General features: G+C 33.9%; 1 protein-coding gene across 1 annotated transcript in view; it reads right to left on the bottom strand.

The window, feature by feature from the left end:
- LOC133184397 (N6-adenosine-methyltransferase non-catalytic subunit-like) overlaps positions 1-16,753 on the bottom strand; it is a 147,696-nt gene that overhangs the window by 77,827 nt on the left and 53,116 nt on the right. The window lies entirely within an intron of this gene.

Below are 16,753 nucleotides of genomic sequence, written 5' to 3'. Positions count from 1 at the left end.
AATCAAATATAGACGTGAAATAGAAAACGGCTAACGACCATAAGCCAAAATTAGAATTGTTCGGTTTTTTAATCAAAACAAAAACAATATTATAATAACACCTTTCGTAAATGTGTTTTAATCTCTGCCTAGTTGTAACGCTCTGTAATGGAGTCTGAGCATTCGTGAGAAAAATCGCTTTATGTGCTGTAGACGTTACATAAATTTATATCTCTGGTAACATTACGTACAATACTATGATAGCCTACATAATTTGTATTTTAAATCTACACAACGAAAATCAGTATCGGTAACTGTAGATCGTTGAGTTAAAAAAAATGTGGGAATCTCCTTTTTTCTTATCCCCAACTTATGCGCATCATTATAAGAATTTGACGATTCATTTTTTAAAAATCTTTTAGAATCACCGTGAAAGTAGGAGGGTATCCTTCGGAAATATTCAGATTTTGAGCTTTTGCAGTCTTGTATTAAGCGAAGATCTTTTCCCATGATTCAAGTCAAGTAAATTGTGTCTTGTGTTTTTTATCCATATGTCAATATTTTTGAGGGTCAAATTGTTTGTGATAACTAGACTTGTCATGTATATTGATTGAGGATTTGAATACATCTTCAAGATCCTGACAGATAATGATAAAGATTCAAGGTTAAGCAATCATGAAACTGATAAAGTTTAAGGTAAAATTCCATTGCAATTTTATATTTTTCTATAGTAAGTAAAGAAAAAAATGTTTATATTAACTTAATGATGCGTTCAAAACTAAATATGTAAAATAAAAATACGCCGTTGTGCATACGTAGATAAATGGGGAAAAACCTTACCAGTCATTTATATGAGCAAATAACACTAATTTTAGCGGTAATCACATTTCAGCGGGTTTTGGGTGTGCTAATACTTTATGTACTTTTAAAGTAAGATCAAAATATTTTTTTTTCTCTCTCTCGTTGTGCCGAGATGAATAAATTTTCTTACAACTTTGAGTGTAAAACCAAGAATAAAATCAGTTTTACAATTTTTCATCTTGCTGAAGGAAAAGAAGTGTTGTTCCTACCTATCGAAGTCAAAAACAGTGAGTCTCCAAAAGGGGAAAAAACAAGTACATGTATTCAGTGGTTTTTCTGAGACACTTGTGGTTAGTATTTTAACTACCAAGTATTGTTAAAAAATATATTGAAATAGGATATAAGATGTTTCAACACTCTATATTAGAAATCAAAATACCGAGAAATGTGACAAATTACTTTATCAACAAGAGTTTGTATTTTTAAATGTGAACATTGTTTTACTTTCTATTTCGCAGAAAAATCTTAAGTATATTTACTAGGCCTATATGCTTAGGCAAGTTAGTAATTTGATAACCACAAATGCTACTTACCATCATTTAATCTGCATCACAAAGTCCTGGAAATATAGATACACAAAGAAAAGTACATGTAGTTCTGTGAACCTTTAATTCCAGATCGTGAAAAGTTGACAATTATAGAAAGAGACACACTTTCAGGAAGTATGTGGAAGATCGTGATGTCGAAACACAGTATGGATGTAAAAATAAATTATATTTTGTTAGGAATTGAAATCTATATCGAGAAGGGTCAAATGATGTTGCAACAGATTGTGTCTATTTTTCATGGAAAACTAACAGATATTTATTGACAACATTTGTTGCTGTAATACATCACTGTTTCTTTTTTATATAAAAAATATTCCAGCAGTATAAATGAAATGTGGAGATAAAAAACAGCTCGAAAGTCCAATTAAACAATGGAAATTGAGAGCAAAACAAACACCGGCCTCTGAAAACACCAAAGATGAGAACAGGTACCATGGAGGAGTAAGTATCCCCTGTCAACCAGTCACACCCTTTATCCCTTTGGAAAATTTTAAATGGTCCAAATATATCAAATAAAAGTGCAGTAGATACATGTATTAATGCTATGTTTGATTTTCTTAAGGGCAACAATGAAGGTTCTGATAATGACACAGAAGATGTTGAGATTTAAAATTGCCCAATAGAAAACCATGTATGTGATGATTTTTTGAACTTTGAGATTAGTGAGGAAGAAATTTTACTTGCAGTAAAAAAAAATGAAAAATAATAAGGGTGCAGGTTTTTACCTCCATTTTATTAGAATGTTATGTAGAGGAATTTAACCTTATAAGTGAAAGTCAAACAGGTTTCAGGATATTCTACCTTAGATAATATACTGACCTTACATTATCTTACAAACATGGTGATATCTTCCAAAAAGAAACTTTTAGTGCTTTTATTGATTTTAAACAGGCATTCGACACGGTGTTTAAAAATGGGCTTTGGTACATTTTTTTGAAAAATGGCATAAGTGGTAAATGTTGTACATTCATAAAAAAAATATGATTGTATGTTGTTTTACGTCCCATTCGAGAATTTTTCACTCATATAGAGACGTCACCATAAACCGTTGAAGGGCTTCAAATTTAGACCCTTACTCGGCACTCAGGACCATTGAGCAGTAAGGGATCTTTATCGTGCCAACGCCTGCTGTGACACGGGACCTCGTTTTTATAGGTCTTATCCGTAGGACTCGCAACTTTCACTTCTAAGTGCCGAGCGCTAGGCGAAATAACAGTTGCTACCTTTTTTACCGACTTAGGTCAGACGCGGCCGAGATTCGAACTCACGACCTTCCGATCACGGAACGAGCGCTCTATTGACTGAGCTACCGTGTATAATGGAGTTAAGTCCCTAGTGATTATGAATGATCTTAAATCTGAATATTGGTGTACGCCAAAGAGAAAATTTATCACCTCTCCTGTTTTCTGTGTATATTAACTATTTAGAAAAATTTCTCACCAACAGAAATGTGCATGGACTTTCATTTAATCCAGGCATTTTCAAGAACTGTAGAAAATCAATTCTTACTTTATTTGAAACTATTTATTTTGTTCTCCTGACGATACAGTGATTATGTCTGAGTCTGCAGAAGGTTTGCAGCATGCTCTTAATGAGTTTCATTTATATTGTACACAATGTAAATTGTATGTTAATGTAGATAAAACTAAAATTCTGATTTTTTTTCAAAAGGTTCATCTGTTAAAAATTTATTTTATTACAATATTTCCGTTATTGAAATTATGAATGAATTTAAATACCTAGGTATGTTATTTTCCCGGTCAGGATCTTTTTTTTATAAAAAAAAAAAAAAAAAAAACAAAAAAAAAAACCATTTATGTGAAGAAGCCCAAAATGTCATGTATGGCGTTATACGAAAAATTAGACAATTCCATTTACCAGTAGATTGTCAGCTTGTTTTGTTTGACGAGGTTGTTTCACCAATACTTTTTTATGGATGTGAAATATGGAGTTTTGAGAAATATGAAATAATTAAATGCGTTCATCTAAATTTTTTTTATAATATATATTTAATCTGAAAAGTAGTACCCCAAGCTTAATGGTTTTTGGAGAAACAGGTCGCTTCCCTTTGTATACAACAGTATATTTAAGAATGATATCCCATTGGGCAAAATTACTGATAAGTCCTGAAAATGATATTGTAAGTGTTATATATAAGTATTTGTTTGAGCAGTTTAGTACAGGAAGTCAAAAGAACCCTTGGATTTCTTGTATTAAAAATATACTTCATCTTTGTGGATACTCAAACGTATGTTATGAACAAGCTTTTTTAAATGGTTAAAACTATAGTTGAACACCGTCTAAAAGATCAGTATATACCAAAATAGCAAAGCGATATGCGCGATTCGTCCAAAGATCATACATATGGTATCTTCAAAACAGAATTTGGATTTGAAAAATATTTAAACATATTTACCTAACAAATTCAGAACAATTTTAATTGAATTTAGAACTGCAAATCATCGCCTCCCAGTTGAGACTGGGAGATGATGTGGAATTCCCCAAAATGTTAACTTTGTAATATCTGTTTTGTTAGTTTGTATGTTGTTTAACGTCCCTCTCGAGAATTTTTCACTCATATGGAGAAGCCACCACTTGCCGGTGGAGAGCTGCAAATTTTGTCCTATACTCGGCACTTACGGCCATTGAGCAGTGAGGGATCTTTTTCGTGCCAGCACCTACTGCGACACAGGGACCTCGGTTTATACGGTCTCATACGAAGGACCGGTCTCCACGTCCCACAGTGGGATTCGAACCCGCGACGTAAGGATCAACTCCTTACGCCACGACTCTAGAGCAGACGCTCTAACCACTGCGCCACGCGGGCGACCTTGTAATATCTGTAATAAGGGACAAACAGCAAATGAGTATCATTATATTCTAGAATGTCAACTTTTTCAGAATGCCGGAAAAAGCATCTACCAAAAAATACTGTAATAGACCAAATTTTTAAAACATTTCAGATTTATTGTCAACTGCTGACTCCAGTGTATTAATTAAATTGTGTAGTTACATATCTAAAGTATATGAACAAGTCTGTTTTCCATAATTATTTCTGTTTATCTAACTTGTATATGTATTCCCGCTATTTCACATATATCTTTTATAATGTCTTTGTATATAGAACCTCGTGTACTACTAGTGGTTTGAGTGAATAAATTGCATTGAAATTGAAATTTGTCTTGAACAGGTTAATTCAATATGAAAATAATGCCCAAAAATTGTATTAAACACGTCAATCAACATTGACCGATAACGACTGGTTGTTTTTGCAAATAAGGTCATTGTGTCGACATAGAATTTGCAAAATTTTTACTTTAGATGAGATTGTTGATACACTTATATCATCAACTTATTTGTCATTAATCTGTCTTGGTTAAAAATGGTATGTACACAAAGTATGCTCTTGTGTATTGATTCAAGTGGGAGACATAATTACTGTAGCATGCAAGTGATAAAGGTACATTGCTACAAAAACAAGCATTCTGAGAGTATTGCATTAGCAATATTAGTCCCCTACCGGCAAGTGTAATCTGGTTCCCGTTTAGAATTGAAAATGCCATAATTCCGTCAAAAATCAATGAAGCGGGACGAAATGCAAACTTGATCTATAACTAATCAAGGTAAAGCCACATACCAAAATTCAGCTCAATATCTACAAGCGTTTAGAAGAAAATTGCGGAAAACCCGTAAAAATTGAAAAGGCCGTAATTCCGTCAAAAATCAATGAAGCGGTATATGTAAATATATTTAAAATTATCACTCTCGTTCCTAAAAATGACATTATTAATTTAAAGAAATTGTCTTTCAAAAATAAAACTACGTAAGTGTTTAGTTTTTAAACATAATATTAAACATGTTTAGGTCTTAACACGTAATGGAAGTGTTTATTTTCTAAACACAGTTTTTACAGTGTACCAAAAATCAACTCAATATCTGCAAGCGTTTAGGAAAAAAGTGCAGAAAACCAAGTGAGGCAGACTGACAGACAGACAGAGGGACAGACAGACAGACGGACGGACAGACTCAGAGGAAGCCTATAGTCCCCTCCGGTTTCACCGGTAGGGGACTAATAAGGGAGGTTGACAGTAGAAAGTTAAAGCATCATGTTTATCCTAAAGTTTAGTTGTAAGTAGGCAATCAGTCTTTCTCTAGTAAAACATCCAAATATGAAATCTCTTGACCTTGCAGTTTGATCCGCTTTTGCAACATTTTACCAAACTTTAACATTGGCCATACATGTAACTTCTCAACGGTTAGCCCTGGGACTTTCATATTTCACATGTGCATTCCTTACATGTATGACAAGACCTTTCCTTGGGTACTAATATTTTTGACCTCATGAACTTGACCTTGTAGTTTGATCTACTTTTGGAAAAAACCTTAACTTTGACAGTAACTTTTGAATGATTTATGCTTTCGAATTTCACCACAGATCTATAATTACTTGTGACAAGGTCTTCCCTTGGGTTTCAACATTTTGACCTTTTAACCTTGACGTTGGACTTTAAGCTTCAACTTTGGCCATACTTTTGAAAAATGTAACATTGACTTTAATTTCTGAATGGTTGGTGCAAGGGCTTTCATATTTCACATCAATATTCCTTGTGACAAGACCTTTTTTCGCTACCAATATTTTTACTTCTTAGCCTTGACCTTGGAGTTTTACTTGCATTCGGAAACTTTAACCTTGACAATTAGCTGTCATACGGGTGCAAAAGTGATTAAGAAAACATCTTGTTTAAAATCAACCTACATGTAAGAGTACTTAACGGAGTAAGATTGTAGATAACTAATCCCGAGATATAAATATTTCAGAGTTCTTTTTATTGAAAAAGCAATTGTCTGTTATGTCAAAAAGTCCAAATTCTAATTCATATTGAGGAATGGTTGTATTGTCTGGAAAGATCATACGTTTTAATGTTATTGATTGACAAAACTTTATGATTTCAAATTATTCAAAAATTCTTTGGAGTTTTTTAGTATCCACATTTTACTAACATCACTTTCCATATATACACAATATTGGTGAAGCTTCTCTTGCACTATTGTTAATATAATTGTGAGAAGTAAAGAAAGAGGCTTTGTATAACACTTACTGGATTCCACTCCGAGGGTTGTCCCAGAAAAACGCGAACTTTTTGAATATTTCAGAAACTATTTGACCAAAACTAATAATTTTTTGCACGTTGTTGGAAAATGATATTTTCGGTATTTTGACAAAATATTTTAAGCTCTTGATGTCATAAGTATATAAAAACAGCATTTAAAGGGTGTTAAATATCGGTGGTCGGCGCACGGCAATTTTTTGACTTTTTAAAATAGCATTGTCAATGAAGTTTTCTTTATAACCAGGCTACGGAAAAATGATGTCTCAATATTTACATCCATAAATGCTCTTTGATCAAGTGTACTCGTGTATAAAAATTCATTAATTTGACATCATTAATGACAAATTGTGACGAAGTTGATTTTTTTTGTATATACTGTTTTAATTTTGGTTTTAACGGGTTTCCTTACTATTGAGGTTGTTTTGTTACGAGTATATAAAAGGACCGGTTTTGTCGGAGTGGTCAGATCTAGTTTGGTGTCCGGTAGCGTGACCAGCCGGAGGTGTGCCACGTTTGCTTTATCCCCTGCATGATTATACAAGTGGCGAATATATTTCGGTGAGATATAGAAACGAATTCTACGGGTAGCCATATAACATGTCTAGGTGGATAATTTCAGAGTGTGCATGCAGTTCTAGCCGGTAAGAGTGTTTGAATAATGTAAATAGTTGGTTTATTGTTATAAGTTCCGGTTTCAGTTGTAATTTAGGTAGGTTTTGTAAAAGTAAATTTATTTCAGTGCGTAAGGTGCTGAGAGAATATTGTGCGCATAGAAGACGGGCTGAGGGTCAGTTGACGACTGTTATAAGCGTTTGAGGTCTGTGGGGAGCGTTGGATGGAGGGCCAGTCGTGTCTTGTCCAATCGTCGATGCTGAACAGGAACCGATGTTGGTAGGATAACCGCAGTGGGAGGCGACAGACCCGGGGCTACGGTTAAAGTAACTACCACGTGGTGACGAGAGAACGGTACAGGACTTAGACGTTCCTAGATGAGTGCTAATGGCGGATGCACGTGTGGTGTGACTTCCGGTGAACGTTTATAAGCAGTTGTGATATAGTAACTATTTAGTAACTTTCAGCCGTTTAAGAAAAGGAAATTATTTTTTGAAGTATATATAATTATTAACTAAAATTATTTGAGCTTTTTCGGAATATTATTTAAGTCAATTTTAGTGAATTTTTCATTTGATATAAAATCTGATACTTACTGAATCAGAATTGTAGAAGTTAATATTGAATTAATGTAAAGTGTCGGAATTGGTGAAAACTGAGTTAACAGTTTACTATTACATTTATTTGATTTTCGGTGTGTGAGTCTGTATGTGAGAGTGAGTGACATAGAATTTATTTGTTTTCTATTTTATTTATTTTGTGTTAATAAATTTATTTGTTTATTCTGATTGATATTGTTTTCCTTCTCAACTCTACAAAATCCAAAAAGAACTCATTACACAAATATATGACGGTATATGCCAAAAACACTTTTAATTTGATATTGTCAAAAAATGGTGACGTTTGACGGAGGACCTTATTAAGCAGTACTGTGTTGAGCGGGACAAAAGATAAAAGAGATGTTAACGATAGAAAAACAAAAACATAAATCTCGGACACAGGTTAATCCCTAGTTGAATAATTTGAGGATGGCTTGACTGGTTATCCGATAGAGAGGCGTTTTGTAGACCAACAAACATATGCCTAAGTGAAGGCCCCCGTTAATGCGAACTGTTCGATTTATTATCGGGATTGAGTTGGGCTGTCACGAGTACCCGAAATAACCGAGAACCGCGGTCCAAGTTGTTCGGTTCGGTTCCGGTTCCATTTTTCCGGATTTCGGTTCGGGTCTGCTTTATATATTAGAGTCTGTTCAATACAAAAAATGGCGACGAAATCAAAGGAATGATGACGATAACACTGATAAATAAACATCACAACTGAAATCTACTTCATTCCATGACAAAACACTTGTCACGGAAGTATTAGATAATTATCAAAACGAGCAGGAATGGTCAGGTTGTGACTAATAATAGGCCAAGTCACCGATGTCTAGACGTTCGCATGGTTAAGACTTGTTTTCAATGTAAATTTAATGTAACAAATAAAGATTTTTCAAGTTAAATTCATGAAATTAAGGTTTAAAATAGATGTAAATACCCGACCCGAAAAACCCGGAACCGAACCGAAAATTTACAGAACCGACCCGACCCGAAAAATTTTGGAACCGTGACAGCCCTAGGATTGAGAAATTGTCTATTAAAAGAATAAATTCCGCAATCTTTTGTAACACTAGTATTTGAGACGTATAACTTGGTAAATAAAATTAAATTAAATACAGTGCCGAGTTTATGCTTAAACAAATTCTATCAGAGGCACATTTCCAGAACAAATTCACAAATGCCCCGAGCTACGTTTTGACGTCGTCAGTGTTGCGCCAACTGATTTGTAAGATTCCTTTACCTGAGAGGGAAATGTTATTTATAGAGATATTTCATTGAAATTTTTATGCATTATTTAAAATATGTTCATCATGATGTATGCCAATTTTTAACTTTATAGAATTAGTGAAACAAAAGATATTGAAAATGTTCGCGTATTTCTGGGACAACCCACGTATGTATCTTTGTAAGGATTTATATGATGTATTGGATTCAAGTATAGATATGGTTATTCAATTTGGTTGAGAATATTGAAAACGTATACAAAATTGAAATATGATTTTGAATTACAGTGTATCTCTTCCTTTGATAAGGAACTATAAGTTGGAATACCACTTTTAGAATTAAGTCCAATTTAATAAGACTGCAAACTTTGCGTATACTTTGAGAGAGAAAAATACCCCGGAGACAAGTGCTTTTTTAAATGCTTGGCGAAAATGATTATGACTCTGAAGTTACAAAATTTAAAACTTAATATTAAGTTTGAAACTGCATTTTTTAAAACCTAATTTCCCATTCTCTTATATGAGATACAACGTTTTAAATTTTGTAACTTCAGAGTCATAATCATTTTCGCCAAGCATTTAAAAAAAGCACTTGTCTCCGGGGTATTTTTCTCTCAAAGTATACGGAAAGTTGGCAGTCTTATTAAATTGGACTTATTTATAACTGTAATCATATTGTAAAAAAATATGCGAAATAACGGATCACGTCACCTTCAATAATTCTGAGTGTGAGTGAGCTTGAAATAAAAGATACCACATAGTCTGACACATCTATTTCATATTTGGATATTTTACTAGAAAAAGACGTTAGTGGTAATCTAACAAAGCTTTATGATAAACATGATGACTTTAACGTTTCAATCGTCAACTCCTCTTGCGCGACTATCGATATATCGTGCATTAAACGAGCAAGAAGACTTCATGGAATTTACAAACGAAAGAATCCGTCCAAAAGTAACATTGTTTCGGAGAATGGGAGAAAGATGTTGGTTGACCACACTTTTCGAAACCTTTAACCTGAATGAATTCATTAATATATCGATAGTCGTGTCGAAAGTAGTGTCAATTTTCTTGGGAAAGTAATATTCCAACAAACCTGAACCATTATATTTTACTTAAATCATATTGTAAAAAAGCGAAATAACGGATCACGTCACCTTCAATAATTCTGAGTATGAGTGAGCTTGAAATAAAAGATACCACACAGTCTGACACATCTATTTCATATTTGGATATTTTACTAGAAAAAGACGTTAATGGTAATCTAACAACAAAGCTTTATGATAAACGTGATGACTTCAACTTTTCAATCGTCAACTCCCCTTACTTATGCAGCAGTATACCCATATCACCTGCATATGGGGTGTATATCTCTAAGTTGTTTCGAAACGCAAGAGCATATCAACAGTCTCGTTTGAAGTCATCATTTCCTAAGTTCTATGGTCGATACAATGACTTTGTCAGCAAATACCATCTATCTAAGTCATATGCTGACTGACGTTTTTCATACTAATTGTTAGGCAATTATTTACACACTGAATTGTCGACGGATTTTTCCATTATTTACCAATCATGACAAGAGCGGGTGTGACCGGTGTCGCATAATATTTGGTCCGCCTCGTTTAAAGGTCCGGGGGGACCTAATACGATAACATATAAGGTCCGCCTTTTATAAGAAAAGGTCCGGCCCGTATAAGAAAAGGTCCGCCGAAGTTTAAAGGTCCGGGTGGTGCAAAAATGTTTTAATCTTGACTTAAACACATAAAATTAAAGAGAGTTTGTTTACATCCTATGGAGGAAGATTAAGGATTTACCCTTGCTGTTGTGTTTATTTTTTTGTACAATATATAATTGCTACTCCATGTTTAGTGTGCTTTTAGCAATACCGTTTAGGGCAATGATTTAAAAAAAATGTCGCATTTATTGGATTTGTGTTTGTTTTTCCCCAGCATTTGCTTTGTGTAAATTAGGACGATTAAAGGTGTGAAATCTGCCGGTGTGTATAGGCAATAAAACAATGGGGGTGTGAAGTATACCTGACAGGTACCCGCAGGTGGAGCCCGCGGCAGATAGCAATGACAATGTAATGGTCATGTGTTTGCTTTAAACCAATAGATATGAATTCTCTATTTTAATAAATTATGCTGAAGAACAAATTATAATACTGTTATGATATTCATGCGTACACATCAAAATTGTGATATATATAATTATATATAGTCTATTTTTATTACAATATTTAAAGAAATTTCTTATTCCAAGTGTAGAGTTTAATACTAAGACCAATAAAAAATAAAAGTATGTATATGCTTCCCTTTTGTTTTAACAATTAACTTGTTTTCAGTTTATAATATTTTGCCCTTTATTTGTGGATAGGGTAATACACAGCCTAATGTTGTATTCGATCTATATTTACTGCAGAAACAAAATACATTTAATGTTAAAGCTTAAAACAGGTAACTCAATGTTGAAGACATATACATCAGATTTAAAGTATAATCATGGTTTGGATTTAATTCTTTCTTATAAAAATATCACTCTTCCTCGTCATAATGAACTACATATGAAATAATGTTTCTTTTTTTTTTTTTTTTTTTTTTTTTTTTTTTTTTTTTTTTTTTTTTTTTCCAAAAGAAAAAGAAAGAAAAAGAAATTACACATTTTACTGTGACTATAATAGACAGACTGTGGGATAATCTAGCAGGCTGTATTGCATGACCGATTAAAATTTGAAATCATTATTGTAAAATATTTTCTTTTATTACTGACATGAAGCATTTTGGGCAAAGTTGAATGTCCAGTTCTATATACAAGTCATTTATGTATCTCACGTCTGTATGAACGGGGGAAGGGGGAGGGAACATCAGTTGATCCTCTTCCTTTTTTTGCGTATCAAAGAATTTCTATTTTCTACATTAATTTGTGCAATAACCCCCCCCCCCCCCAAATGCACCCAGAAATATACTGACTGACTGTTTCTGGGGACGTTGTCAAGCGTGCGTCACATTTCCCATTTCAAGCTACAAGATATGTACATTTTCGTGATGTCGACTAGAAGCGTTTCAGTCTAATTTTAAATCAAAAATATATTTCTTTTATAAAACGCTGATTATTTATGATTATTTATTTTATTCATTTATGGAAAGTGGCAACTCACGGTTATCCGGAGAAAAAAGGTAATTCATGGGGTTTTCCATCATGAGAGTCCAAGCTGCAGACAGCTCAGTATTACGTTACGCTACAACTCCATACCAAGTAGCCCCGGAGAATTGACACTGTATGGAGTATGACTGAGAGTCATACTCCATACTCTCCGGGAACTGCATTCCCTACGAATAATGATATGGAGTAATACTGAGCTGTCTGGAGCTTGATTGAGAGTGATCTCCCGTGCAGAATTTTCTACGCGGTGAAAAACCAATGAAGTGTATTGTTTAGTACCACTACACCTGCTCAAGAGTTTTTGAAAAATTCTTTACGAAAGCTAGGAACTTTGCCAATGTCCTTAAATTATCTTTTTCGAAGTCCTCAGTCATTCTCCGTGGTAACCATGGAGGAAATGATACAATCGGTCTCATGCAGTCATGACAGAATTTTTGAAGTTCGATTTTCATAAATGCTATACATTGCACGTATGTTGTTTCGGATATTACCTAACAAATTTGAATAATGATTATACAGGCGCGGATCAAGAATTTTTCCGGGGGGGGGGAGGAGGGGGTCCGTGCCAGTCAAAAAAATTTCTAACCCAAAAATTTCTTGACAAGGAAGAAAAAAAAACGTAAAATCCAATTCCATTTCCAAAACGTGAAAAACACCTATATCGTGGTGGTGATGGTAGGGTCCACGTTTTCTAAGGGGGTCCAAAGTCATTTTTTATTTACTTCAGTACATACTTTTAATAACTCTGCAAATTCCAGATCGGGGTCCTCCCGACTCCCCCCCCCCCCCCGATCCGCGCATGTTATATGAATAATTTCGGGTATTGACTGGAGAAATTTCCGGTAATACATTGCATCTCAGGTGAGGAAGAGGGGGAGGGGTGGCAATAATTTCCATCTGCTCCTTGCGTATCAAGTACGTAGAAAATAAACACCATCTGGTGTATTACAGATTTCTTTTTACTTGTCACACAGGGCATTTACCACATACATTATGTACGTAGTGTTGATGAACCCCTTTCTTATTTTTAAGGTGATTATTTTCCCAATTCATTGTATGAATACAGATACAAATACTCCCTCTTTTTCATGCTATATGAATCAAAGTCTATAGATACGGATACAGTACAACTAATGATCATTCTAACATAACATTTTTGTGATATACATGGATAATAAATCTGAACATATCTTTTGATCGTATGTGGTGAATATATTCTAGATATATATACATTGTACTATACCATTATACATTCAGATTCGTCACTGCCTTTTATAAAAGAAGACCTTGACATAAAATAAGAGGTCCATGGGCCACAACGCTCACCTGAGTCAATAAGGCCCTGCTGTTTTTCATCAGCAAATTTATTCTAACATATATTCCAATGTAAAACATTAATCCCTATTGTGACTCCACCCTACCCCAGGTGTCATGATTTTTATAGATATAGCGCTAGCCCCACCCTACCCCTCGTGGTCATGATTTAAACAAACTTGAATTTACACTACCTCAAGATACTTCTATATCAATGTGACTAAACATGGCTTTGTTGCTCCTGAAAAAAAGCTTTTAGATTTTTTTCCCTATACATTCACATGCTAAACCCTGATAGTGCATTGTGGCCCATCCTACCCCTAGGGGGTCATGGTTTGATTGATTGATTGATTAGGGTTTAACGCCGAGTCGGCTATATTTCAGCCATATTCCGTCGGAAAATTAATTTTATATGACCGGTTGTCATGGTTTAAACAAATCTGAATCGACAATACCTAAGGATGTTTCCATATCAATCTGACTAAAGATGGCTTTGCTGTTCTTGTGGAGAAGATTTTTCGATATATATATCCTATGTAAAACTTTGATCCCCCATTGTGACCCCACCCTACCCCGGGGGTCATGATTTGAACAAACGTACATCTACACTAACTGATGATGCTTCCATATTAATATGACTAATCATGACATTGTTGTTCTTAAGAAGAAGATTTTTGAAGACTTTTTCCTAGATATTCCTATGAAAAACCTTAATCCCCCGTTTTGATCTATCTATTACAAAGAGAAAATTATAGACGGGGTTCTTTTCTGTAGCATGAAAAATAGAGAAAGGGGCAAGGCGGACCTTAAAACGCAATATAATAAAAGCTCCGCCTTCTGTATTTCAGATATCGTACTATTACAAAGCGAAAATTTTGAACAGGGTTTATTTTCGTAGCATAAAAACTAGAGAAAGAAGCAGGGCGGACCTTAAAACGCATTATAATAAAAGGTCCGCCCTCTATATTTCAGATATCTTACTATTAAAAGGTGAAAATTTTGAACAGGGTTTATTTTCGTAGCATAAAAACTAGAGAAAGAGGCAGGGCGAACCTTAAAACGCAGTCTAATAAAAGGTCCGCCCTCTGTTTTTCAGATATTGTACTGTTACAAGGCGAAAATTTTGAACAGGGTTTATTTTCGTAGCATACAAACTAGAAAAAGAGACAGGGCGGACCTTAAAACGCAGTATAATAAAAGGTCCGCCCTCTACTTTTTAGATATCTTACTATTACAAGGCGAAAATTTTGAACAGGGTTTATTTTCGTAGCATAAAAACTAGAGAAAGAAGCAGGGCGAACCTTAAAACGCCGTATAATAAAAGGTCCGCCCTCTATATTTCAGATATCTTACTATTAAAAGGTGAAAATTTTGAACAGGGTTTATTTTCGTAGCATAAAAACTAGAGAAAGAGGCAGGGCGAACCTTAAAACGCAGTATAATAAAAGGTCCGCCCTCTGTTTTTCAGATATTGTACTGTTACAAGGAGAAAAATTTGAACAGGGTTTATTTTCGTAGCATACAAACTAGAGAAAGAGACAGGGCGGACCTTAAAACGCAGTACATTGTATATTTAAAGGTCCGCCCTCTATAATTCAGATGTCTTACTGTTAGAAAGCAAACGTTTTGGACAGGGTTTATTTCCGTAAAATAAAAACTAGTCAAAATGGCAGGGCGGACCTTAAAACGCAGTATATTAAAAGGTCCGCCCTCTGTATTTCAGATATCTTACTATATTACTACTCTGTATTACAAGGCGAATATTTTGAACAGAGTTTATTAAAAGTTATCGTAGCGAAAAAGAAAAAAAAACTCCTTAAAACGCAGTATAATAAAAGGTCCGCCCTCTGTTTTTCTTTTTTTCCCACATACATGTATCTCACTTACAAAGCAAAAATTATGGAAATGCTGTAAGTTCCTATTGTTTGTTGGTTTTTTTTTTTCTTTGTTGGTTCGTGTTTTTTTCCAGGGTAAAAAGATAATTAGGTTTTTAATTTTAGGATGGACGCTAAATTAACTTAGAAAACTCTTGGAATGGCCTAATTGTGCATAAGAATTGCATATATACTACATGTAGTAGTGTACTTTTTTTCATTTAATATGCTGACAAAAAGACAAAACTTTAATGACAATTAATTATCCACTCTATGTACGTTTGTAGGAGATGTGTCTATTGTATTGTATATCTATATGCAACCATTAACATCTGTCTGAAGGGACCAAGGATATATATTATTATTTAATTAGTAATGTTGATGAAGTGCAACAAGAGAACTATAACCCCCATCACACACACATAAATAAAAAAGAAATAGCCGCTAAAAGTAAATCTAATTTAAACCAAAATCAAAATAAATATAAAAAATATTAACAACACGACTTGGTGGTGTTTTATGAATTTTTATATCAGTCACGATCTCAACAGACACTTTCCTTTTTATTTCAGGGGGGGAATACATGTCAAGTTGCTCGATCTGTAAAACCCCTCTGTAAATAGTATGGGCGGATAAGATTCTCCCTAGTAAGAAGTTGGAAAAGGAGAAAATTCTGTACTGAAGCGTACTGAGTATTTCCTATGGTGGATAATAAAGCCGGGGTTGTTTCTTCCAAGCTCGCTGCATGTCATTTCCGAAATTCTGCATTGCATTTCCGACATTTTTTGTTTTCATTTTAGAATACAATCAACACTAAGTCTAGTAAAAATACAAAGTTTAGTAATAAAATGCAATAATTTCAATAATAAAACAATCAATTTTTGATCACCAAATCTTAATGCCCACTGAATTATATGTGTTTGAAAGCACCGAAAAACAGAATCCCCTCAACTTTGATTACTTTATTCCCTCAAACATAGTTTCTGTATATGTCATAAATTCTGTCTTAACCTTTCTGATCTCAAATTCAGTCTGCTTATCTTGATTTGAAAAAATGAACAAAAATTCACAACTTACACTTACATGTGTCCGAGGATAAAATCATCTTAAGATTCTTTTAAATATAAGCAGAACTTATTATTTGAAAATCAATGAATTATTCTTGATTTATTCTTTAATTTTTTTTATAAGGGAAATTTCAATTTTGTTTTCATTGCCGGAAAAGTACTTTATGATGATAAATGTCAGAGATGAAAATTTTAAAATGTCAGAAATGAAAACTACAAAAATGTAGGGAATGAAATAAACAATATTTAAAAAAAAAATCCGGAAATAAAATCTTATGCTAGGCTCATTTTCCAAAAGGGGGAGGGGTCTTTAAACCCAAGCTCGTTTTTCCGGGAAAAAATATTAATGCGTGAGGAAAGTCTACAACATCAGTACTTTTTAAACTATTTGACATGTATT

Source organism: Saccostrea echinata, unplaced genomic scaffold (genome assembly GCF_033153115.1).
Source record: "Saccostrea echinata isolate AGI-Se365-2 ecotype Australia unplaced genomic scaffold, CSIRO_AGI_Sech_v1 ptg000010l, whole genome shotgun sequence".
NCBI classification, from domain to species: domain Eukaryota; kingdom Metazoa; phylum Mollusca; class Bivalvia; order Ostreida; family Ostreidae; genus Saccostrea; species Saccostrea echinata.
The sequence above is the reverse complement of the archived record's forward strand: the minus strand, read 5'-3'. Positions and strand labels throughout refer to the sequence as shown.